At 48.1% G+C, this 26,097-nt stretch overlaps 1 pseudogene; it reads left to right on the forward strand.

The window, feature by feature from the left end:
* Window positions 1-15,137: 15,137 nt before the first annotated feature.
* On the forward strand, window positions 15,138-15,721 carry LOC148341771 (C-type lectin domain family 4 member C-like; annotated as a pseudogene).
* The last annotated feature ends 10,376 nt before the right edge of the window (window positions 15,722-26,097 follow it).

Here is a 26,097-nt window from a genome sequence, read left to right on the forward strand (position 1 = left end):
TCAACTACGGACATGTAAGTTCAACAACTCTGCTCTTAGTGTTCTGGTTTGCACAGGTGAAGGGTAAAAAACACAACTCGGTCGAGTCGAGTGTACCACTACACCTTCAGTGACCGCTATAATTAATCTGGAATCAAATATTAAGTATTTTGATAATCGGTTAATCATTGAGAGACACTACTTAAAATTCAAATTGCCCAAGTCCTGACTTCAGCCTCTCGAAAGTTAATTTTCTCTGATTTGTGACTCAGAATAAGACGGGCAAACACCGGCATTTACTTTGGAAAACAATGATAAACATTTCTGACTATTTTCTGACATGTCACTAGTCACAAAGTGAATCATTTACAATGCATGGAAAAAGCGGGACTATTTTACAGTTCATGCTCAGTGTCTAGAAAGTCAGCCTGGACCATTTGACTGACCTACGGTCAAAAGTCACGGCGCAAACTGTGAAATTAATGCCAATACCACATGATCGATGGCCAGCGTGTTAAAAACAATGGTAATATTATCGTGCATCACTGGTAAATAATACATTGTGAAATTTAAGACACGCTCCCAACAACCCGAGAGATATTTTTCAAATAATCAAAATACAGAAAATGAGAATGAGGTTTATTTGCGAAAATGCGGCTATCTTTTATGTTGCCTGTTTTCCTTTTTAAAAAAAATTAAACACGCCAAGACAAAAAAAATGAATATGAACAAATTCCTGCCATCTTTTTTGTTAATATATCACAGTCATGTCTCCTACAAAAGAAACAAAAAACAAAGGAAGAGAATAAGCATATTATTGTTATTGTTTTAATAGTTTGCTGAAGTCTCGCTGCCAAAGATGTTAACAGTAGCTATTAGTCAGAATTTTGTCAGGATAATAAATCATCAAGTCAAATTAAAAAAAAAAGAAAAGTAGATTAAGGATGAAAAAGACTGTCAAATCGGTGTCAAGTCATATCTGCAGCAAAACTTACTCGACTTTGCTAACATTACAAAAATTGCTACATTTCTTATCGGATTCGTAAAATATTTACCTTTTCAAAGAAGTAGAGAAACACCATTCCATTCTGTGTATCTGACATCGACTGACTGAAAACACAATATATCAGCGTAAGAGTATGCAAGCATAAATGGTATTAAACAAATTTTGGTGTTTTCCACTAAACATAAAGCACCACCCGAGAGCTATTAAGTCCGGTGTTTTACTGACAGTTCAGAAGAACAAGGCTTTTATTATTTCTTAAATGATGTTTACGCAGTCTTTATCACTTAATGTCTCATTTCTTAAATAATGTACACAATCTGTAAGGGTTCAGAGAACCGTCAGGAAGGAAGACTGGACCCAAGAGCAAGCGTGGATGGTTGAGGAGGATTTATTGAAAGGATCGGGGGAAGAGGAGCGGGTTCGGAGGCCAGGAGAGGAGGGCAGGTGGAAGAGCGGCGAGCCAGTGCCGGAGCGCTCGCAGCGGTGGAGAGGTGCACGCCAGCGGAGGTGCAGCGGAGGCGACGGGCTGGGCGGGGACCGGCGCTGAGGCGGGAGGAGCGCGGGCGAGGAGAGCGGCGTGGAGGTGAGGGCGGCGGCGAGCCGACGGAAGCGGAGAAGGGCAGGCAGGCGGCGTACGGGCGAACGAGGTGCGATCGGCGCTCCGGGGCTCGGCGGCTGGCGTCGGAGGATCGGGCTCGGGCAGGCGCTGGGCGGCTGGAGGGAGAGCGAGGACAGACAAAGGTTAACTCGGGTTGCATAGCACAAGGAGCAGACGTGCACGAGGCGAACGTCGACGTGGACCGAGTACCGAGGTAGGTCACGGAATAATCCGGCGTCTGGCTCCTGGCAGCGCTGAGCTTTAAACCCCCGCGGTGATTGCTGATGATGAGCGGCAGGTGCGCAGGAGCCGACGCCCTCTCTGGTCGGAGGCGTGCCTGGCGGGAGACTGCCGGAACCTAGAGGAAAAGGGAGAACTTGCCAGGCCCCCCAAACCCGAACCCCCACAGTACCCCCCCCTCAACGGACGCCTCCTGGCGTCCTTCCTGGTTTGTCTGGGTGTAAGGCGTAAAACTCCCTGATCGGGGAGTCGTCTATGAAGAGCTTGCGGGGGATCCATGAACGTTCCTCCGGACCGTAACCCTCCCAGTCAACGAGGAACTGAAAACCCCTCCCCCGACGTCTAACGTCCAACACCTTGGAGACAGTGAAGGCTGGGTGGTCGTCGATCATCAGGGGGGGTGGAGGGGAGATGGTCGGAGGGCTTAGGACGCTGGAAGACACAGGCTTGAGGAGAGAAACGTGAAAGGTGGGGTGGATCTTGAGGGAGTCGGGGAGCTTGAGCCTGACGGAACAGGGGTTAATGATCTTGGTGATGGGGAAGGGACCAATGTATCGCGGGGACAGCTTACGTGACTCGGTCTGGAGGGGAAGGTCGCGGGTCGAGAGCCAGACTTGTTGACCGGGCTGGTAGTCTGGAGCCGGGGTTCGACGACGGTCCGCCAGCCGCTTGTTGCGTTGCGCCGAGCGGGTGAGGGAAGCCTTCACCTCCGCCCAGACTCCCTTGGCCCGATGGATGTGTTCCTCCACCGAGGGAACCGCCACTGCGCGCTCCTGCTCAGCAAAAAGGGGGGGCTGGTAGCCAAGACATGCCATGAACGGGGACATACCTGTCGAGGCGCAGGAGAGGGAATTGTGGGCGTACTCGATCCACGAGAGAGCCTCGCTCCACGTCTCGGGGTTCCGGGCTACCACGCACCGCAGCGCTGCCTCCAGATCTTGATTGGCCCGCTCGGTCTGCCCGTTGGTCTGAGGGTGGTAACCGGAGGAGAGGCTGGCTGTGGCGCCCACCGCCTTACAGAATTCCTTCCATACCTGGGATGAAAACTGGGGACCCCGGTCGGAGACGATGACTTGCGGGAGGCCGTGGAGCCGGAAGACGTGTTGGGTCAGGAGCGTGGCCGTCTCCAAGGCGGTGGGTAGCTTGGGAAGGGGAACGAAGTGAACGCTCTTGGAGAAGCGGTCGATGATAGTGAGGATGACTGTGTGTCCGTTGGATGGAGGAAGGCCCGTGACGAAGTCCACAGCGATGTGGGACCAGGGGCGGCTCGGGATAGGCAGGGGGTGGAGAAGACCTGCCGGGGCCGAGTGTGAGGCCTTACCGCGGGCGCAGACCGAGCAGGCCAGCACGAATTCTCGTGTGTCTTTTGCCATACTGGGCCACCAGAAGTACGCTTGGAGAAAGCGAAGGGTACGCGTGACGCCTGGGTGGCAGGTGAGCGAGGAAGAGTGCCCCCACTGGAGTACCTGGGAGCGTACGGCATCGGGGACGAAAAGGAGATCCGAGGGGTCAGGTCGGGGATCGGGTTGGGTCTTCTGCGCCTCGCGAACCGTGCGCTCGATCTCCCAGGAGGCCGCCCCCAGGAGACAGGAGGAAGGGAGAATGGTCTGTGTGATCTCCGGACTGGCAGGTGGAGCGAACATCCGGGATAGGGCGTCCGCCTTGCCGTTGTTTGACCCGGGACGGAAGGAAAGGGTGAAATTGAATCGGCTTAAGAAGAGGTGCCAACGGGCTTGACGGGGGTTCATCCGCTTGGCCGACTGCAGGTAGGCCAGATTTTTATGGTCGGTCCAGACGAGGAAGGGGACGGCGGTACCCTCCAGCCAGTGTCGCCACTCCTGGAGGGCCCAGACGACTGCCAGCAGTTCCCGATTTCCGACGTCATAATTCTTCTCCGCGGGGGACAGGCGTCGGGAGAAGAAGGCGCACGGATGAGTTTTTTGGGTGTCGGGATCCCGCTGGGAGAGAACAGCTCCCGCCCCCGTGTCGGAGGCATCCACCTCCACAATGAACTGGAGTGCGGGATCGGGGTGTCTGAGGACCGGGGCGCTGGTGAAGGCTTCCTTGAGGTGCCCAAAAGCTTGTGCCGCTGCTGGAGTCCACTGAAAGGGGGTAAGGGTGGAGGTGAGTGCCGTGAGGGGGCTGGCAACCTTGCTGTAATTACGGATGAAGCGTCGGTAGAAATTGGCGAACCCCAGGAAGCGTTGGAGTTCCTTGCGAGTGGTGGGAGTGGGCCACTCCACCACCGCCTGAATCTTGGCGGGGTCCGGCTGGAGTTGACCCCGGGCGATGACGTAGCCCAAAAAGTGGATCGATGGTACGTGGAACTCACACTTTTCAGGCTTGACGAATAGGCGGTTCTCCAGGAGGCGCTGGAGTACTGAACGGACGTGGCGGCGATGGTCCTCGAGGGATCGGGAGAAGATGAGGATGTCATCCAGGTAAATGAAGACGAAACGGTTGAGCAGGTCCCGGAGAATGTCAGTCATGAGGGCTTGGAAGACGGCGGGAGCATTGGTGAGGCCGAAGGGCATAACAAGATATTCAAAATGTCCGAGGGGGGTGTTGAAGGCCGTCTTCCATTCGTCCCCCTCCCGGATGCGAACCAGATGGTAAGCGTTTCGTAGATCTAGTTTGGAGAAGACCTGGGCGTCGCAGAGGGGCTCGAACGAGGGGTCTATGAGGGGCAGCGAGGTCTTGTTCTTGACAGTGATGCCGTTTAGGGCCTTGAAGTCAATACAGGGGCGAAGGGAGGAGTCTTTTTTTTTAACGAAAAAGAACCCCGCTCCCAGGGGCGAGGAGGAGGGCCGAATAAGACCGGCCGCCAGGGAGTCGCGGATGTAGGTCTCGAGGGCCTCCTTCTCCGGACGGGAGATGTTGTACAGCCGGGAGCTGGGAAGCGGGGCCCCGGGAAGGAGGTCTATGGCGCAGTCATAGGGCCGATGGGGAGGAAGGGTGCGGGCGAGGTCCTTACAGAAGACCTGGGCCAGGTCATGGTAGTCCGAGGGCACGGATGCCAGGTCGGGTGGAACCGGGGAGCGAGGGGCCGATCAGGGAGCCGGGTCGGCGGATAGCAGGCACTGTGAGTGGCAAAGCTCGCTCCACCCGGTGATGGAGCATCTCCTCCAATCGATCGTGGGGTTGTGTAACTGCAGCCACGGGAAACCCAGGACCAGGGGGACTTGTGGCGAGTGAATGAGGAGGAGCTGGATAGTCTCCCGGTGGTTACCGGAGACAATAAGGGTTAGGGGTCCCGTCTGCTGGAAGACCTGGGAGATGAGGCGCCCATCAAGGGCCACCACGCGCCGAGGGGAAGGGAGAGGCTCCAGAGGAACCCCCAGCCGGCGAGCCAGAGCCAGGTCTAGGAAGTTTCCGTCCGCTCCGGAGTCCACCAGGACGGTGATCGAAAGGGACTGGGTTTGCCATAGGAGGCGGGCTGGGATGGACATGCGTGAAGAGGAGCCCGTAGCTGACACGTTATGGCTCGCCGCGGGACTCCTGATCAGCGGCGCCCCCTCTTTTGGCTTCACGTGGCAATCGGCGATGTAGTGACCGGGGTTGCCACAATAGAGGCATAGCTGGCTCGAGAGGCGCCTCTGGCGTTCCTGGGGATCCAGGCGGGTCCTCCCCAGCTGCATGGGCTCCTCCTGACCGACGGGAGGCGAGACCGGAAGCCGAGGACGGGAGTCGGCGGGAGGCGTGGCGGGGCGTGCCGTTGGTCGGGGCGACCTTCGCGTCCGATCAGACTGCCGCTCCCGCAGCCGGTTGTCCACATTTATGGCCAGGGCGATGAGGTCTTCGAGGAGGTGGTCTCGTCACGGACGGCCAGCTCGTCCTTGAGCTGGTCCGTCAGACCATCGAGGAACACTCCCCGGAGCGCGGGCTCATTCCACCCGCACTCGTGGGCGAGGATGCGGAATTCCACCGAGAAGTCGCCGGCGGACCGGGAACCCTGCCGGAGTGCGAGCAATCGGCGGGTGGCCTCGCGTCCCTTGACGGGATGGTCGAACACCCGCCGCAGCTCTTGACAGAAATCGGGGTAGGAGGCCATCGCCGGCGCCGATGCCTCCCACAAGGCGGTAGCCCATTTCGCGGCGCGGCCGCGGAGCAGGTTCACCATGTAGGCGATTCGAGCTCGATCGGTCGGGTAACTTTGGGGTTGGAGATCGAACACCAACGAGGTACTCAAAATGAAGTGGCTACAAGAGCCCAGATCACCGGAAAAGGGCTCCGGCGTGGGAACATGGGGTTCCCTGCCGCTCGGAGGGAACACGGCGGGCGGAGGGGGGGGAGAAGGGACCGGGGAGGTGCCCTCCGGTAGGCCGGGAGCAGAGGGGAGAGAGCTCACCTGTTGCGAGAGGAGCGCGAGTTGGTGGTGGAGAGCCTGGACGGAGTCCATAAACTCCTGCATCATCCTCTCGTGCCGTCCCAGCTGTCGGCCTTGGTGGGAGAGGGCCTCCTGGAGGGGATCCGGGCTCGCTGGGTCCATTGGGTGGGCCGGATTATTCTGTAATGGTTCAGAGAACCGTGAGGAAGGAAGACTGGACCCAAGAGCAAGCGTGGATGGTTGAGGAGGATTTATTGAAAGGATCGGGGGAAGAGGAGCGGGTTCGGAGGCCAGGAGAGGAGGGCAGGTGGAAGAGCGGCGAGCCAGTGCCGGAGCGCTCGCAGCGGTGGAGAGGTGCACGCCAGCGGAGGTGCAGCGGAGGCGACGGGCTGGGTGGGGACCGGCGCTGAGGCGGGAGGAGCGCGGGCGAGGAGAGCGGCGTGGAGGTGAGGGCGGCGGCGAGCCGACGGAAGCGGAGAAGGGCAGGCAGGCGGCGTACGGGCGAACGAGGTGCGATCGGCGCTCCGGGGCTCGGCGGCTGGCGGCGGAGGATCGGGCTCGGGCAGGCGCTGGGCGGCTGGAGGGAGAGCGAGGACAGACAAAGGTTAACTCGGGTTGCATAGCACAAGGAGCAGACGTGCACGAGGCGAACGTCGACGTGGACCGGGTACCGAGGTAGGTCACGGAATAATCCGGCGTCTGGCTCCTGGCAGCGCTGAGCTTTAAACCCCGCGGTGATTGCTGATGATGAGCTGCAGGTGCGCAGGAGCCGACGCCCTCTCCGGTCGGAGGCGTGCCTGGCGGGAGACTGCCGGAACCTAGAGGAAAAGGAAGAACTTGCCAGGCCCCCCAAACCCGAACCCCCACACCATGGGGTCATTTTTACCCCACTGATACATCTATGGGTTAATTATTGCCAGTTCATAATTCTTGTTGATTGTGATCCAGTTTCTTTTTCCTCTCCAAGGCAAACGCACCTGCTGTCGTTTCATTCATGAGTGACGGTCGTGCACGAGGATGCATTCACTCCACAGATACTGCTGGGGTTTATGTAAATAAAAGTATGAGGTGTCAGAAGGATTAAACTGGGAAAAATTGTAAAAGAAAAAATCTGTTGACTTAGATTTTTATGCTGATGAAAGATGAAATTGCCATGTTGATTGGACAATTGCAGTCAGTTTTTTTTCTTTTGAAGTTTATTTCTCCACAGTTTATCATCCAGAGAAATAAAATGCTACTAATTGCCGCAGTAAAACCTGTTTATGATTGGACTCATGTCTGGCTGTGTGGCCACTTGTATGTGCACTCCCAATTGAGACAGGGCGCTAAGAGGTGCATATTGCTCCCAATTGGCCAGTTCTATCAATACCTGCAAAAAGAAAGCTGCCATGGTAGCAATTAAGAAGACTAGCGCTGGCCTTTCTCTTAACCTCGTAACCACAGGCATACCGTTCCTCTTATGTTCCGGGTTCTGCTTTTACTTTGGAAAGCAAGTACCCAACCAGTAAGTGAATGCATTGTCCCATTGCTTTTTCCATCAACAAATGTCAGGAAAAGGCTTTTTTATATTATTGTATTACATTTCTCAGAATGAATTCAATATAAACAGCGTGCAAGATACTCACTCTATTTTCATGACGACTTCATTATATTTGATACAACCAGAGAACAATTGAAGTAAATTCTTTCTGTCCTGTGCAATTTTCACTCTGTGTGGCTCCACTGTTGTGTGTGCCTCACATGCTAAAACATCTTGGCAGCAGTCATTCCGAGCCGCCCTAACCCTGACCATTAGTCTTCTGAAATGGCTCCAACTCTTGACGCATGTTTTTCTTTGACCCAAAGCTCTCTTGAAGGCTCTGTTGGTCGGCGGTACTTCTGTGTGGTTGGGCGCCGATCGCTCCATCGCTGAAGACGGCAGCTTCGTTCAGCTTTGTCCACTTTCACGGAGGTCGGTTTCAAAACTGGCTACATTTGGAGAACCGAAGGCGCGCTTAGGATCTGTCGTCTCCTTCCAGGTTCCCCCGATGCCAACTCTGCTGGACCCTGTCTTTCTTTACTCACTGGCAGCGGCTACTGGGAAGCCGACAAGTGCGAGAACAACAAAGGCTACATCTGCAAGAGACGAGCACAAGGTAAGATGTGATGATGCCCCACTGATCCGCGTCACGTGTTGACGTCCTCCTTTGTTTTCAACTTGCAGGAAAGAAGCAAGCGCTTCAGTCTCCTTGAATTGCGACTTGAAAAGAGGCGAGACAAAAATGACATGACTGAGGGTGGCACATAAACTAAGTCTCAAATTTTTTCCGTCTCTCAAAAAAGCATATTTGGACTAATTGCATTTTGTTTCCATCTTCATTTTCAAATGTCTTAAATATATCTTGCAAAATAATTGGTTAGTTGAGTTACTGTCAGGGGCGGAGTCGCATTTTCTTTCAGTGGGTTGGCTAGGCTAACACAGCAACTCATTCCGATGACGCGCGCATGCTAACACACATGTGCGATCTGCTTTGGCTACACAGTGCACATGTAGCACATGTGCGAATTTGTTCACAGCTGGATGGAGGAGGCCTTTGATGCTGAGGTTGGGCCTGAAGGAGGTTTCAGGCCTCGTGGCCCGGAAGCAGCGCCTTGCTGTCTCCGCAATAACAGTCATGTTTCTGGCTAACGTAATGAAGTCAAGTGAGGGAGATGCCTGTTTGATGGCGGTGGGACACAAGGTGGAGGACACATTTTCTAGTCTTGGAAGGAACCCCAGAAATTGCCAAAGTGGCCTTCAAAATAGCCGCTACTTTCATCCAGACAAAATGGCTGACTTGCTGCGATGCCTCGATGGCGCTACCTCATGACCACGTGTGGAACTGCATGAAGTGCAAGAACATGCGAGTGCGCCACCAAACTGCTCGAATTTGTCAGACAAGACTAATCCCCCGAATGTGTCCACAGCCAACCCGTGTGGTTATGGTTGGCTGGCGCACGGCTCCAGCTGCTACAAGAGGATGGCCGCCCCCAACGGTTGGCTGGGGGCCCGTCACGACTGCATCGTGGAGGGTGGCGACCTGGTCTCTATCACCTCAAAGGACGAGGACGACTTCGTGAAGAGGGCAATGGGAGCAAAAACCCGCTTCTGGCTGGGACTCTCCAATCTGGTGAGATGGAAGCACAAGCGGCCGGTGACTCTGTAGCGGTACTCCATTGACAACCGACATCGGTTTCCGCAGGAATGTGACGAAGTCTGGTGTCACTTGAAAATTGGAAGCCAGGCCTGGACTTGGTCTGACACGCATGTGACGGCGACATACAACGAGTGGGCCACAAATCACCCCGAAAGGTAAATGCATGCTAGCCCACACATGATGAGGAAAAAGCTTTTGCTGATGTTTGATCAGACATGAGGGCCAATATTCCTCGTTTGTCTCACTTCATGACTTCTACCGACAGCTCCAACGTTGAGTCCTGCGCGTACGTCAACCAAGGGGGATGGACAGAGCCTGGCAAGTGGAGGTCTGGCCTGTGCGCGTCTTCTCTGGCGTACATGTGCGAACGGCCGCTGAGCGGTAAGCCTGCACGTCCGTATTCATGTTGACATTGAATGCAGATAAATGCAATCACGTCGTGTTCCTGCAGGCTTCCCGCATGGACGGCCGTGTAAAGGCGACGGTTACGTTTTCATACCAATGGAGAGTGAGTTGCAGCAACAATTGTTGTTCCACCGTCAGCGCCCGTCATGGTTTCCTCACAAATGTTTCTTTGGGGCTTCAGCTTCCGACTGCGACCCTGGCCACTTCCTGTATGCCGAGTATTGCTATGGTTACGAGGAGACAGAGAGAACTTGGCATGAAGCTGAGGAGTTCTGTGTTGCTGACGGAGGCCACCTGGCCAGCGTCCACTCCCAAAAAGACGGTCGACGGTTGACTGGTGAGACGAACTGACGATGGCAGCAATCGTCCCACAGTTCTTTTCGACATCCAGCAGCAAGGTTGGCGGCTCTTGTACTAAAGCCCTTGTTGTCCTTTCCTCAAGATCACAGGCAATCAACATCGATGCCTTTTGTGGGATTCAAGAAGACAGGCAACGTGTACAAGTGGAGTGACAAAACCAGTGCAGTAAGTGAAAGGTTTATGGCATTGCGAAAAAGTCGTTTGGCAAAGCTGTAAAATTTCAAACCGGGAACAAAGTGTCATTTTAGCACAACAGTAATTCTTACAAATAAAAAAGTACCTCTTCGAAAGATATTTATTGGAATAATGTCATTTATACACGAAACCTGTGGCGGGCCGAGAATTTCACTCGCGGGCCTTCAGTGAAGTTCGACTTGAATAAATCTCCCTCATAATACTATCATTGATGACACCACGGTTGGACAAGTGATATACAGAAACGCAATTACACAGTACGAAGAGACTGTTGAACAATATAGCTTCTCTTGAAAGGTCCGTCTTGAAAATGGCCTCACAAGCGTATCTGCAATTCAATCCACACTTTTCCTTCCTTCGGTCATTGTGGTTTTAAAAAAGCAAAAAATATATTTTACATTTTCGAACGGTCGCCTGTTACGACTTCCAGGCATGTTGGTTACGCATAGTGAGTATCCAATCACAAAACGCGCTTCTCACCTTCAGCGTAAGACCAGCGAGAAGGCTCATTGTAACCAACTCGTGATCTGATTGGCCATCGCAACTGTCTATCAAATATGAAAGCTCATTTACTTGGACAGAATCGATGCCTGGCAACACGAGCTAGCGGAATTCTGACTGGATTAAAAAATCTCTCCTAAAAATACAACGCTTGGCTATTATATGACATCAATGTGCAGATTCTGATCATTTTTTCTTGATTATGTAAGGCCAGCAGAGAAGGCCTTGACGGCTCGCCACTGCGGGAAACAAAGTGAAACTTGATGAGATTTGAGGATATCATTTTACTGAAATGTTGGAGGCAAGACAAGTAATCAACTGACGCTTGCGTCACATTTTGTCACAAAAAATAAGTACCTTGACAATTAATTGACCATTTCTGTGTTGAAAATGCCTCACTGTCTGTGACGATGATGCAATATTCATGGTTGACCAATGGCTGTGTTCGGGGCTTCCTGAAAAATCATTTTGGAAGTGCGAGCATTCCGCCTGACGCCAGAATCATTTGAGTGCTTATGAAGGAAATGCGGCGGGAAGCTGATCCAATGGCGTCCCCAATGTTGTCCACAGAACTACCTCTCATGGGACCCACGCAATCCTTCCGGAGACTGTGCGCTACTTTCATCTTCTGGACATTTCTATGGCGGCTCCTGCACTTCCCCTGAGCCATTCTTCTGCCAAAAAGGTCCAAAAGTTCAGAGCGTCACTTTGCACGTCTTCTTGTCGTGCGCTCTCTCATATTTGTTCCCTTTCGCATCCCTGCAGCCAAGCGCCAAGGACCTCAACCTCTGCCAGGTGGGTGTCGCATCCTGCGATCAACATGTCGCCTGTCGCACGTACTACTTTGATCTCAAGCGCCGTCTCGCTTGCAGGCTGGACTGACAAATGCGGCTTGTGGCTGGACGGCCCCTTCGACGACATCTGCTACCTGATCAACCGCAAGCCCAAGACCTGGATGCAGGCCCAAGACGACTGCCAACGCCTCGGAGGGAACCTGCTCAGCATCACCGACTCACATGAGCAGAGCTTCGTACATGGTAAGATACAATACAAACCCATCCAATACAACTTATTTCATAGAGATGGCCGTCCATCAAAAATGATCAAGATTGCGCAACAATTCTCTTTATAATACTTATAGTGGTTGTGTCGGTGATTATTGCAAATTCATTCTACTTGTTTATAATGCTACACGGCTTCTTTTTCTTCTCCAAAGAAACCGATTAATCGACAACTACTTGATTACACTAGGGAACAATTTAGAAAAAAATAATCTGTTGGATTTGAATATTATGCTGATGAAAGATGAAATTGTCATAATGATTGGAAATAGGACGACAAGTTTTTTTCTCCACAGCTTAGTCAGTCACCAGAAATGCAAAATTCCATTGATTTGCTGTAGTAAGAATTACGATTCGACTCATATCTGGCAATGTGTCAACCGGCCCAGGTCTTCTGGGGGCCCTAAGCAAAGTTTCCTATGTGGGCCCTCTAACTTATCAGCAGCACCAAACATTCCGCTATTGATGACTCAATAGCCCTATCATGTCAATGTGACAGCAGCAATCTCTTCATTTATACTTTTTGTCATTGCAAAAACGGCACCACTAAAACATTGGCTCCTTTATAATCAGCTACTGCGGTACAAGTCAAGGCAGGATTACACCACAAAAAAATTGACATTTTCGTGCCTCTTAATGTGTTTTAATTTGGTCCCAAGTCATTGAATTTACACTTCAATGCAATAGCCTGATAGTGATACAAAAATAAAATAGTTTTAACCTAATCTCAGACAAGAAGACTGAGAATTAATGAGTTGAATGAATTATTTGATAAACGAGCCCAACGAAAGTATCCGAGTCAAATTAGTATTGCCGTACCATAATGAGTACCTGTTTCTAATTACATGCATATTTTTTTCTTTCTTTTTTCATGGAATAAGATCAAATGTACCATGTGTCATTAGAGTTGTATTATTATTATTCTTATTATATTTATTATTATTACTGCCGCCAAATTATTAAATATATATTGCAATCCCATTGGTGCCAGACCAATTTTAAATTAAACAATAAATACAGAAGTAAATTACACCAACATGGCCAAAAAAGCCTAATGCGAGGTCTAACGTTGCTTGCAACTCTAACGTTCCTGAAAATAAAATGAATAGGCACAGCGCACAAACACAATTTAAGCTTTTTTTCCTTTTAAAATATCGGTTAAAAAAAAGTTCTGTCGCATGATGACGCAGGAATAGTGGGGGGCATTCGCGGTCTGCTATTCTCAATTTAAATACAAGGCCCCGACATCCTATGCACTTACCTCAATATAGTTTGTGTTTCACATTTTCCTTTATCCCTTCAATTTTCCACAGCCGATCAGGCTTTTTGAGATTTTGCTTCATGCCCTTGTTTATACACAATTGCACGCTGCCCCGCGGACCAACCATTGCAAATTAAGATGGAGCGTTTGCTATAAATGGAGCGCACGTTGTGCGTGCGCATTAGTTCTAGGATGCGTCGGCAGTGGGTTGCCAGATTGGGACCCTTTGGTGAAGTCGGCCCTATGCGGCTGCGTAAGTGGCGTATAGGCAACTTGTTTGTGCACACACAATTGAGACAGTGCGGTGAGAGGTGTGTGCAGCTCCCAAAAAGGCCAGAACTGTCAATAACTGCAAACAGAAAGCAGACATGGAAGCAATTACAAAGTCTAGTGCTGGCCTTTCTCGAAACCTCGGAACCACAAACATACCATTCGTTGCAAGTTTTCTTACGGTTAATGCTTTTACTTTGGAAAGCAAGGACCCAACCAGTCAGTGAATACGTTGTTTAGCTGCTTTTTCTATCAAAAAATGGAAAAGGCTTTTGTATGTTTCTGTATTATATTTCTCATTATGAATTCAATCTAAACAGTAAATAAAATTCACTCTATTTTTTATATTCATTCATGTTATATTTGATACAACCTGAGAACAAATAAAAGAAATTATTTCTGTTGTCCGGTGCAATTTTTCACTCTGTGTGGCTCCACAAACGGACCTGTTGTGGGTGCCACACATGCTAAAACATTTTGGCAGCAGTCGTTCCGAGCCACCCTAACCCTGACCATTACACTTCTGAAATGGCTCCAACTCTTGACGCATGTTTTTCTTTGACTCAAAGCTCTCCTAAAGCCTCTGTCGGTCGGCGGTACTTCTGTGTGGTTGGGCGCCGATCGCGCCTTCGCTGAAGACGGCAGCAAGTGGGCTGACGGATCTTCGTTTAGCTTCGTCCACTTGCCCGCAGGTCGGTCTCAAAACTGGCTACATTTGGAGAACCGGAGGCGCGCTTAGGATCTGTTGTCTCCTTCCAGGTTCCCCCGATGCCAACTCTGCTGGACCCTGTCTTTCCTTACTCACTGGCAGCGGCTACTGGGAAGCCGACAAGTGCGAGAACAACAAAGGCTACATCTGCAAGAGACGAGCACAAGGTAAGATGTGATGATGCCCCACTGATCCGCGTCAGGTGTTGACGTCCTCCTTTGTTTTCAACTTGCAGGAAAGAAGCAAGCACTTCTTTTGTCTCCTGACGGTAAGTCTCCTTGTATTGGGACTTGAAAAGAGGCGAGACAAAAATGACATGACTGAGGGTGGCACATAAACTAAGTCTCAAATTTTTTTCATCTCTCAAAAAAGCTTACTTGGACTAATTTCATTTTTTTTCCATCTTCATTTTCAAATGTCTTAAATATATCTCGCAAAATAATTGGTTAGTTGAGTTACTGTCAGGGGCGGAGTCGCATTTTCTTTCAGTGGGTTGGCTAGGCTAACACAGCAACTCATTCAGATGACACGCGCATGCTAACACACATGTGCAATCTGCCTTGGCTACACAGTGCACATGTAGCATATGTGCGAATTTGTTCACAGCTGGATGGAGGAGGCCTTTGATGCTGAGGTTGGGCCTGAAGGAGGTTTCAGGCCTCGTGGCCCGGAAGCAGCGCCTTGCTGTCTCCGCAATAACAGTCATGTTTCTGGCTAACGTAATGAAGTCAAGTGAGGGAGATGCCTGTTTGATGGCGGTGGGACACAAGGTGGAGGACACATTTTCTAGTCTTGGAAGGAACCCCAGAAATTGCCAAAGTGGCCTTCAAAATAGCCGCTACTTTCATCCAGACAAAATGGCTGACTTGCTGCGATGCCTCGATGGCGCTACCTCATGACCACGTGTGGAACTGCATGAAGTGCAAGAACATGCGAGTGCGCCACCAAACTGCTCGAATTTGTCAGACAAGACTAATCCCCCGAATGTGTCCACAGCCAACCCGTGTGGTTATGGTTGGCTGGCGCACGGCTCCAGCTGCTACAAGAGGATGGCCGCCCCCAACGGTTGGCTGGGGGCCCGTCACGACTGCATCCTGGAGGGCGGCAACCTGGTCTCCATCACCTCAAAGGACGAGAACGACTTCGTGAAGAGGGCAATGGGAGCGAAGACCCGCTTCTGGCTGGGACTCTCCAATCTGGTGAGATCGAAGCACAAGCGGCCGGTGACTCTGTACCGGTACTCCATTGACAACTGACATTGGTTTCCGCAGGAATGTGACGAAGTCTGGTGTCACTTGAAAATTGGAAGCCAGGCCTGGACTTGGTCTGACACGCATGTGACGGCGACATACAACGAGTGGGCCACAAATCACCCCGAAAGGTAAATGCATGCTAGCCCACACATGAGGAAAAAGCTTTTGCTGATGTTTGATCAGACATGAGGGCCAATATTCCTCGTTTGTCTCACTTCATGACTTCTCCCGACAGCTCCAACGTTGAGTCCTGCGCGTACGTCAACCAAGGGGGATGGACAGAGCCTGGCAAGTGGAGGTCTGGTCTGTGCGCGTCTTCTCTGGCGTACATGTGCGAACGGCCGCTGAGCGGTAAGCCTGCACGTCCGTATTCATGTTGACATTGAATGCAGATAAATGCAATCACGTCGTGTTCCTGCAGGCTTCCCGCATGGACGGCCGTGTAAAGGCGACGGTTACGTTTTCATACCAATGGAGAGTGAGTTGCAGCAATAATTCTTGTTCCACTGTCAGCGTCCGTCATGGTTTCCTAACAAATGTTTCTTTGGGCCGTCAGCTTCCCACTGCGACCCTGGACACTTCCTGTATGCTGAGTATTGCTATGGTTACGAGGAGACAGAGAGAACTTGGCAGGAGGCTGAGGAGGTCTGTCTTGCACGGAACGGTCACCTGGCCAGCGTCCACTCATGGCATGAGGGCAAATTCTTGGCTGGTGAGCACCAAGACGAACTGACGACGGCAGCAATCGTACCACCGTGCTTGTCAACATCCACAAAGGTTGGCTGCTCTTGTACTAAAGCTCTTGTCCTTTCCTCAAGATCACAAGCAACAAGATATTTACCTCAGCCTCAAGAAGAACAAGAAGAGCAACAACTATGAGTGGAGTGACGGAACACCTTATGTAAGTCAAACGTTTACGGCAGTGTGAAAAAGTCATTTGACAAAGCTGGAAAAGTTGAAATCAAGAACAAAAGTGTCATTTGCCAAACGTTTTTCAGAATTACTAGAAAATGTTCTGCTTTTACAAAAATGGCCAAAGCTACAAGAATAAAAGTACCTCTCCTGAATATAATTGTTGAAATAGAGTAATTCCTACAAAAAACACACGGCATGTTGATCAAAAACCTCATGAGTCACAATTCGAAAATTCTTGTCACAAATAACAAGTAACTTGACATCACCATTTAAGTGTTGAAAACGACTTGCTGTCTGACTTCCGGTGTTGTGAACACAGAAATGGCAGCTTCTAAAAGATGTTTCTTACATTAAATACAGGTGTGAATTTGCCGACTTGATGACTTGAATGACTGGAAAAAGTAAGTTAAAGTTGCAGTGGAGGAATTGGGCAGCGAGAATGCCGAGAGCAAAGAATAAAAAAAAAAAACCTGACGCGGGTGCACAAGAAGAGACAAGTGGAAGATCAGAGCTGGGCCTGATTCTGAAGGAGTTGAAAGACTTTAGAAGCGTTCCAGATGGGAGAACATGTGGATCAATGGTGTAAAACAGGGAAAAGAGGAGAATTCACCATAGATGGTGGACTATGTGGAAGGATGTTGTGGAAAGAGTTGGAGCTCCCGGAGGCATTTGAACTGCGCATAGAAAGAGCTCACACGCATTAATGCTGGAACCGCTTCTTCAAGGTCTATTGTTGCCAAAGAGTCTAGCTATATAATGGAAGAAGAGATGCTGAAGTTACCATGGCAAAAAACGGGGCGTCCGACTGGACGGGAAAAGAATAAACCTGCACCATGACTATGCGCCTGACTTATTCAAGCAATGCAGGCAATATGCTGAGGCTAAGAAAGTCCTTAAGGAAAACAATACCCTGTGCCAAAGGTTGGGAGTGTTCTTTGCAGCTGTAACAGTCTTGCATAATTCAGCGCCAAAGAGAGGTCACCCGAAGCAAATCATCAAACACCCGAATTTGATGCCGGAGAAGATACGCCTCACCTGGTGCGCCAGCAGAGGATCAAATAATGTTTTGTTTTTTTATTTTTTATTATTACTGGCATTAAGGGAGAAATCAATGCAGGAAATGCATATTGACTATTTTTTTATTGACCAACTGGTACACATTACTTTCAATGAAAAATAAAAGTCCAAAAATCATTTGCATAAACATTCCAAATAGCTTGCTTTGCATGACTTGAACAATGTCACAAAGAAAAAGGGTACCTCTTGCAAAATCTTTTTCTGCAAATAGCTTGCGCCAAGATGCTGTCATGGTGTAAATAATGCCAAACAAAAAAATGGTAAATAAAATGAAAGAAAATGTCAATGCAAGACAAATAAACAAGTGTGCATCATCGGGGAAAATGTGCCGTCTCGAGTACTCTGGTGCGCAGTCGCCACTTATCGTCTATGTAATGCACAGTCAGGCTCAATCAGGGATTGATGTTGCGACTCAACCACAAGTCGGATGAGGATACAAAATGCTTGACATGTCTAAGCTTCCGGCCCGATATAGTCCATATCGGGAAATACGGCTTTCATGAAGCATTTATATCCTGTGCGCTCCACTGTAACTAGAGGAGCTCTATCTTTAGCTATGTGCTAGGCTATCACGTCCACCTCTGCGACGTTCTCTCGTATGGTGTCGCCTCCGTTAATGGGCTGTTGTCACTTGTCGAACCTTGCTTCTCACTTTGAACTTTCAGCACAGCATGGTTGTGCTGTGGGTGGTGAAAAAAGCTTCTGGATTTGAATCGCCAGCTACGACAGCGACGTCTGTTTTCTTTCTCGATCAGGCGGGTGGAGTCACGTGACTAGAGGCGCTGTAGCGGTCTTAAAGGGGCATGAACATTGCCGCAGACAGAAAAGGCTTTGCTTTTTGTTTTCAACACCGAATTTACCGACATGGGCAAAATGATTTCGGTCATAGTAATAAATTTCGGTAACGGTAAATTTTCGGTTTATCGCCCAGCCCTATTCTCAATCCTATCAAGAGAACCAATATATTGAGGAGATTGAAACAACATCCCTCCATGAGCAGTCACCTTCCCGTGTTGGAGGGGTTTACGTTTTCCAATGATCCTAGGAGCTAAGTTGTCTGGGGGTTCTTGCCCCTGGTAGGGTCACCCATGGAAAAGTCACCTCATAGATTTTTCATCAAATGTGATATAGCCCTTAATCACAGACAGTCTCAAAGGGCTTTACATAAGCACAATTGACAGCTACTGATCTTAACCCCCAGGAGAGCAAGGAAAAACTCAAAACCCCATTAGGGGAAAGGTGAGAAACCTTGAGAAGGGACAACAGATGGGGGAATCCCCCTTCCAGGATGACCAGGCTGCAATGGATGCCAACTGGGCAACATTTGACATATAAAATGATGCTATACAATGGTAGATGAGATAATGTGAGAGTCAATCAAAAGAAGTGCTGCAGGAAGATGTCTTCAGTGGAGCGGGTCCTCGTCCAGGGCCGTAATCTCCATGGCAGCATATCCAGGATGAGCCTTCGATCTTGTACCGGTCAGTTGGTGTCAATTCAGAACAGCCACTTCCAAGTGAATCACCATCACCTAATTCCCAAGATGGGGAATAGGGAACAGAAAAAAAAGAACAGAAGTAGTAAACAGACCAACAAGTAGTTCAACGTAGTGCTGAAATATAAGGAAATCAGAAGAGGCGCTGCATGAAGACGACTTCGGCAGAGCAGGTCCCTCCCCGGTTGGTTAGTGCCGTAATCTTCATAGCAGGTCACCATCACCTAATTCCCAAGCAGGCGAAGAGGGGGCAGAAAAGAGAAGAAGCGGCAGTAAACAGGCCAACAAATAATTAGATGAGATGCAAAAATATGTAAATAAATTGATCAAATGACTGCAGGAAGACGACATCAGTGGAACAGGTTGTTGGAGTTGGGTCACCGTGGAAATGAGAAGTAGTTAGTAAATCAACTTTTAAAAGCCAAACTTACGCCAATGCATGTTCGTTTTTTGTACTCAAGAAGAAAAGGGTCAAATAAAGACTCAACAACTGATTAGAGTTCCGATATTTAGTTTCTTCAATTTCTGGAGTTCAGGAAATAGTACAAAGACAGATATCTGGGCGACATCTTCTTAATCTCACGAGAAAACTGCACTCGGGCGAGCACAGTCGAAAAATGCGCGCCATCTTTCAGCCCAGCTTCAGTTTTTAGAGGAGTTTTTTATGTCAAGGGTAATGTAGGTTGAATCGGTTGCATCAGTCGTCCTCGCTCCCTCCCACGGCACGTGTCCACGTCGAAGGGAAGGTCCTCCCCAGGTTAGTCATCGTCCGAGTAGTTGATGATGGTCGATTCCCGTCTGGTCCCGTAGACTGGCACGCCAAGGCTGGCCTTCTCCGGCGGGCCGTCTCTCCGCTGGCATTCTTCTGTAATCTTGTTGGTGTGCATGTGTGCGCGTGTATGTGCAAGTCTATATGTGTGTATGTGTGTGTGTAGGTGCAGGTGTATGTATACAGGTGTCTGTATATGTGCCTGTGTATGTGCCTGTGTGCACGCGCGTGTATGTGCAGGTGCAGATGTCCGTGTGTGTGTATGCGTATGTGCATGTGCTCCGATCTCCAATTGTTATGTCTTTCGGAATGTGTTTTTCTTTTGATCGCGTCTGTGTGAGTCCTCCAGTGCCAAATTTGGTATGTTTGCATCCCTACAGCCAATGTGGAGAATGTGCTTCATCATATTTGTCCATGAAGTGCTGTGAGTGTGAGTGCAGGTCATGGAAGTGCTATGTGCGCAAATCTATTCTCACTACTGAGAATTTCAATAAAGTTCACACATTTCAACTAAGTACTCTAAATTTAGCATATGAGAATAATATAATAAATCAGTAAACATCAGGCCTACAATCCCAGTCATTCTTGTGGCCCGTGCTTCTAGTTTCATTTGATAAATGCTTCTTGTTTCATCCATGTTTAAAATATTCAGTAAATATGCACCTGCTAACTTTAATTATCGACATTCTGTCCCGCATGTGTTTAAAATGATGCCAGTAATCGTAATAGAATCCTTCAAGGTGCATGCCCAGTTGGTCAATGCTTTAAACTTCCTAGTGGGTCACCGTCACCTAATCCCCCAGCCGGGGGAAAGCGGACAGAAAAGGAAAAAAGAAGCGGCAGTAATCAGGCCAACAAATAGTTCAACTAAATGCACAAGAGTATAACTGCATCTTTAATAGTGTTTTGAACATTTCTACTGAGGTGGCGCTGCGGGTAGTGCATTCCAAAGCACTGGTGCCCGAATAGAGAACGCTCTAGAACCTGCGGACTTCTTTTTGGCTCGCGGGATCACTCAAAGACCAGTGTAGTGGCAACTCTTAGGGGTTACTTGCCACTGTAGGAGCGGGTGAGTAAGGACTAGCCTGACGCGACGAAAAACTTCAATTCGACCAGCGTCGGTGGTGTGGCTGTCACATTTCGCTTAGTGATAGGTGACTCCATTACCCGCAACATTAAGCTTGAAAATCCAGCCACAGTAATGTGTATTCCTGGGGCCAGAGCACCCGACATAGAAGCTAATCTTATGGAGCTAGCGCGCAAGACACCTATACACCAGCGCAGTGCAAACAACGCTAGCTATTCAGATATAGTGATACACGTTGGCTCCAATGACACTAGGATGAAGCAATCAGAGATCACAAAGAAAAACATAGCAAGGACTTGTGATCTCGCCAGAAAGATGAGTCAGCATCGAGTAATTGTCTCTGGCCCCTTGCCTGCGAGAGGCAATGATGAGAGGTTTAGTAGATTATTCTCGCTAAATCAGTGGCTGGCTAGTTTTTGTAGTGAGCAGGGACTGCAGTTTATAGATAACTGGCCTTCTTTCTGGGGCCGACCCGACCTGCTGAGGATGGACGGCCTTCACCCTAACTGGGAAGGCGCCATCACTCTTTCTAGAAACATAGATTATTGTTTGAGCCTTCCATGACTATTCATATTAGAGCAGGGCGGGCTGCAGGCGAATAGTGAGCCTGTAAGGAAGGGTATGGAGTCTGTAAGGCTAGAGCTAACTAGCGCTATGCTAGACTTAGACAACACACATAGCTTTTCTTCTAGATTTGAGCGCTACACACCATACGCTGTTACATCTCATACTGATATAATTTCTACTGAGGTGGCAATACATGATGGGTTTAAGCATTCCTCCTCGGTCGGTTTTATTGACGACGAGCCGTTCTCTCAAAATAATAGCACTCGAAAGCTGGTAAATAACTATCGGATTCCGACCGTCAGAATTTCTCGCCGCGTTTATAGTCGCTCGAGGTACAATCCGGGACCTAGGCAAGGCAATCTCCTTAATATTATGACCAGGAGTCCTGTTGCGCGGAATAACTTAGATAGACCTATTTTACTGAAACTCGGTTTTTTAAATATTAGATCGCTTTCATCGAAAGCCTTGTTAGTTAATGACATTATTAGAGACCATAATCTTAACATGATTGGTCTTTGCGAGACCTGGTTAAAACCGAATCAGTTTTTACCGCTAAATGAGGCTTCGCCTCCAAACTTCGTGAGCTCGCATGTTGCGCGCCCTCAAAAGAAAGGCGGGGGTGTAGCCCTCATTTCCGAATCTAACCTAAAACTTAGTCCTCGTTTTAGCAATTCCTTTAAAACATTTGAAGTTCTCATTATGTGATCCACAGCCGCGCTGCCGTTTTATCTTGCCGTTCTTTATCGTCCGCCTGGCTCTTACTCAGGCTTTTTCGATGAATTTTCTGAATTCGTAGCTGATTTAGTAACTCATGCGGATAATATACTTATCATGGGCGACTTCAACATTCATATGAATCTCCCGTCGGAACCACTTACCGTAGCGTTTCGGACAATCATTGATATGTTTGGTTTCATGCAAATAATAAATGAAGCAACGCATATAAATGGCAATACGCTAGATTTGGTATTAACCCGAGGCTTAGCATCTTCAAAAATAATTGTATTACCATATACCAGTGCTATATCTGACCATTACTTTATCAAATTTGAAGTCTTGGCTCACTGTCATCGTTCTGACCATAATCAAAATTATAGCAGCCGTAACATTAGCTCCACAACCATCGTTGCGTTCTCTGAGCTACTCCCTTTAGCAACTGCTTCGTTTCCTAATTATATTGGTACGATTGATGATCTCACAAACAACTTTAATGTCGCTTTGTTAAATGCGCTTGACTCCGTCGCGCCTTTAAAAACTAAAACTCGTCCAAAGAGGCTTACTCCGTGGTTTACAGAGGAAACGCGCGTACTGAAACGATCTTGTAGGAAGCTTGAGCGCAAATGGCGTGCGACCAAACTTGAGGTCTTCCGTCAGGCATGGTGCGATAGTTTACTAATATACAAAGAAGCGCTTAATTTAGCCAAAACTAATTATTATTCTAGATTAATTGTCTTACATAAAAACAACCCTAAATATTTATTTGATACCGTAGCAATGCTAACGCAACAGCGACCAACCTCGGATAGCTCTTCCTATTCAGCTCACGATTTTATGCAATTTTTTACTCAGAAGATAGAATGTATTCGTGATGAGATTAAAGACACTGTTCTTAAAATTCCGTCGAATTCCGCGATAAATGGTGTTAATAGGGACATTAGGGCTGATAACTGTCCGATAACCTTATGTCAATTTAAAAAAATATCTCTTGAGAGCCTAACAAAATTGGTTAGTGCGGCAAAACCGACAACTTGTGTGCTCGATCCGCTTCCTGGCAAACTAATTAAAGAACTGTTTACGACCCTAGGACCGTCTGTTTTTAATATAATTAATCTATCGCTTACCACGGGTGTAGTACCAGCAGCTTTTAGGACCGCCGTTATCCGACCGTTACTTAAGCAACCAAACCTTGACCCAGAGAGTCTCATCAACTATAGGCCGGTTTCAAATCTTCCGTTTATTGCAAAAATTCTTGAAAAAGTCGTAGCGCAACAACTTAATGAATATATGACTGCTAATAATCAATTTGAACCTTTCCAATCGGGTTTTAGAGCCGACCACTCTACTGAGACGGCCCTTGCTAAAGTTACTAATGATCTTCTCATAGCTATGGACGCCGACACCTCATCAAAATTACTCTTACTCGATCTTAGTGCCGCTTTTGATACCGTTGATCATAACATATTATTAAAACGCCTTGAAACGTGTGTTGGCATTTCAGGTTCAGCGCTTTCTTGGTTTAATTCGTATCTGTCGGAGAGGACGCACCGTGTAATTCATGGCAATGCGACTTCGGATCTTTGTAAGATCACATGTGGAGTTCCGCAGGGATCGGTACTTGGACCTCTATTGTTTAGCATCTGCATACGACCGCTTGGTGATATTGTACGGAAATATAACATTAGTTTTCACTGATATGCTGATGATACGCAGTTATACATGCCGTTGGATATAACAAATCCGCGCGATTGCTATAAATTAGAGGCATGCCTTGCCGAAATTAAACAATGGATGTCTTTAAATTTTTTGCGTCTTAACTCAGATAAAACCGAGATGCTCATCATTGGACCAGCGCGTCATCTGTACCTTTTCAAAGACACCACTCTGAATATCGATAAATGTAATATTATCCAAAAGGATTCAACAAAAAATCTCGGTGTTATATTTGACGCAACTATGTCTTTTCAAATGCACATTAAAAATATTACTCGAACTGCGTTTTTTCATCTGCGTAACATTTCTAAAATTCGCCCAATTCTATCAACGTGTGACGCGGAAATCTTAATCCATGCGTTTGTTACGTCTCGCCTCGACTATTGTAACGTTTTGCTCTCGGGTCTCCCCATGTCTAGTATTAAAAGACTAGGACGAGAAAGTTTGATCATATTACCCCGATACTAGCCAATTTGCATTGGCTTCCGGTCCACTTGAGAGGTGATTTTAAAGTTCTGCTAAACCTTCGCTCACAAAATGCTGGTCTTTTAGTGATCCCGCGAGCCAAAAAGAAGTCTGCAGGTTCTAGAGCGTTCTCTATTCGGGCACCAATGCTTTGGAATGCACTACCCTCAGATATTAGAGGCGCCACCTCAGTAGAAATGTTCAAAACACTATTAAAGACGCATTTATACTCTTGTGCATTTAGTTGAACTACTTGTCCTGTTTTCTGCCGCCTTTTTCTCTTTTCTGCCCCCTTTTCCCGCGGCTGGGGGATGAGGTGACGGTGACCCACTATGAAATTTAAGGCATTGACTAACTGGGCATGCACCTGTTCCAGTGATGTCGTCTTCCTGCAGCACATCATTTGATCAATTTATTTATATACTTTAGCATCTCATTTAATTATTTGTTGGCCTGTTTACTGCCGCTTCTTCTCTTTTCTGCCCCCTCCTTCCCCTGCTTGGGAATTAGGTGATGGTGACCTGCAATGAAGATTACGGCACTGACGAACCGGGAAGGGACCTGCTCTGCCGAAGTCGTCTTCATGCAGCGCCTTTTCTGATTTCCTTATATTTCAGCACTTCATTGAACTACTTGTTGGCCTGTTTGCTATTTCTGTTCTTTCTTTTCTGTTCCCAATTCCCCGACTTGGGAATTAGATGATGGTGATTCACTTGGAAGTGGCTGTTCTGAATTTACACCAACTGACCGGTACAAAATCGAAGGCTCATCCTTGGATATGCTGCCATGGAGATTACGGCCCTGGATAAGGACCCACTCCACTGAAGTCATCTTCCTGCAGCACTTCATTCAATTGACTCTTATATTATCTCATCTATTATTGCATAGCATCATTGTATGTGTCAAATGTTGCCCAGTTGGCATCCATTGCAGCCTGGTCATCCTGGAAGAAAGATTCCCCCATCTGTGGTCCCTTCTCAAGGTTTCTCACTTTTCCCCTTATGAGGTTTTGTGAGTTTTTCCTTGCCCTCCTGGGGGTTAAGATCGGGGATGTCGATTGTGGCTATGTAAAGCCCTTTGAGACTGTCTGTGATTAAGGGCTATACAAATAAAATTGACTTGACTTGACTGACTCGAGGAACAGGATTGAGGACCCCTGTTTTAAATGAATGGACGGAGAAATTTAGTTTCGTTCTGGCTACAGCCAATTCAAAACCAGTGTTCATCATATGCTCCGAAACCGTCGCTACATTGCGAAGCGCCACTACGAAACAAAGCACCGCGCTTTTGTGCACAGTTATCCGCTGACATTTGAGGTGAGTGCTGGCAAAAACATCGAATTTCGAGTGCAGTACAACAGATTTTTACATTTTCGTTTACATCCCAGCATGCAAACGAATATTCAGTAAAAGTATCATGGATTTTGGGGAAACATAAAAAACGTTCAAGTGATGGGGAAGTTGTGAAGGAGTGCTTAAATGCGGTTGCACAAACATTATTTAAAGGAAAAGACAAAGGCCAGATGTGTGACAAAGGCCTGACTCCGTTCCAACCCAGATTTTAAATGACAGGCAGGGCAGTCACAAACTCATTTTTCTCATTAAGAGATGTTAAAAAAATATTCAAAAGAAAAGGTGGTGTCAAAGCTCATTTTGAATTAGTTTTTCATGAGGACAGCCATTTTTATTGATTGTGTACTGAACATGTTGACCTGTTTTACTTGGATAATTAGGCTTTCCGTTTTTTTCTAGGCTGATAACTCTTTGATTTGAGAGGAAAAAAAGGTAAAAGATGTTAACTCAATGCTAAGCACTTGATATATTTCTGCAGGAGATATTTGATATTTTTTTTCTGGAAGTGGCAAACTTAACTTCCTGGAGCCACATTTTCTTGAATGTGAAATGCACGCCTTATATTTGTTTGACTGGAAAAGGTGTTTAATGTGAACATT

The sequence above is a fragment of the Idiotropiscis lumnitzeri genome, chromosome 2 (assembly GCF_059441095.1).
Source record: "Idiotropiscis lumnitzeri isolate Australia: NSW breed Sydney's pygmy pipehorse chromosome 2, RoL_Ilum_1.0, whole genome shotgun sequence".
NCBI lineage: Eukaryota > Metazoa > Chordata > Actinopteri > Syngnathiformes > Syngnathidae > Idiotropiscis > Idiotropiscis lumnitzeri.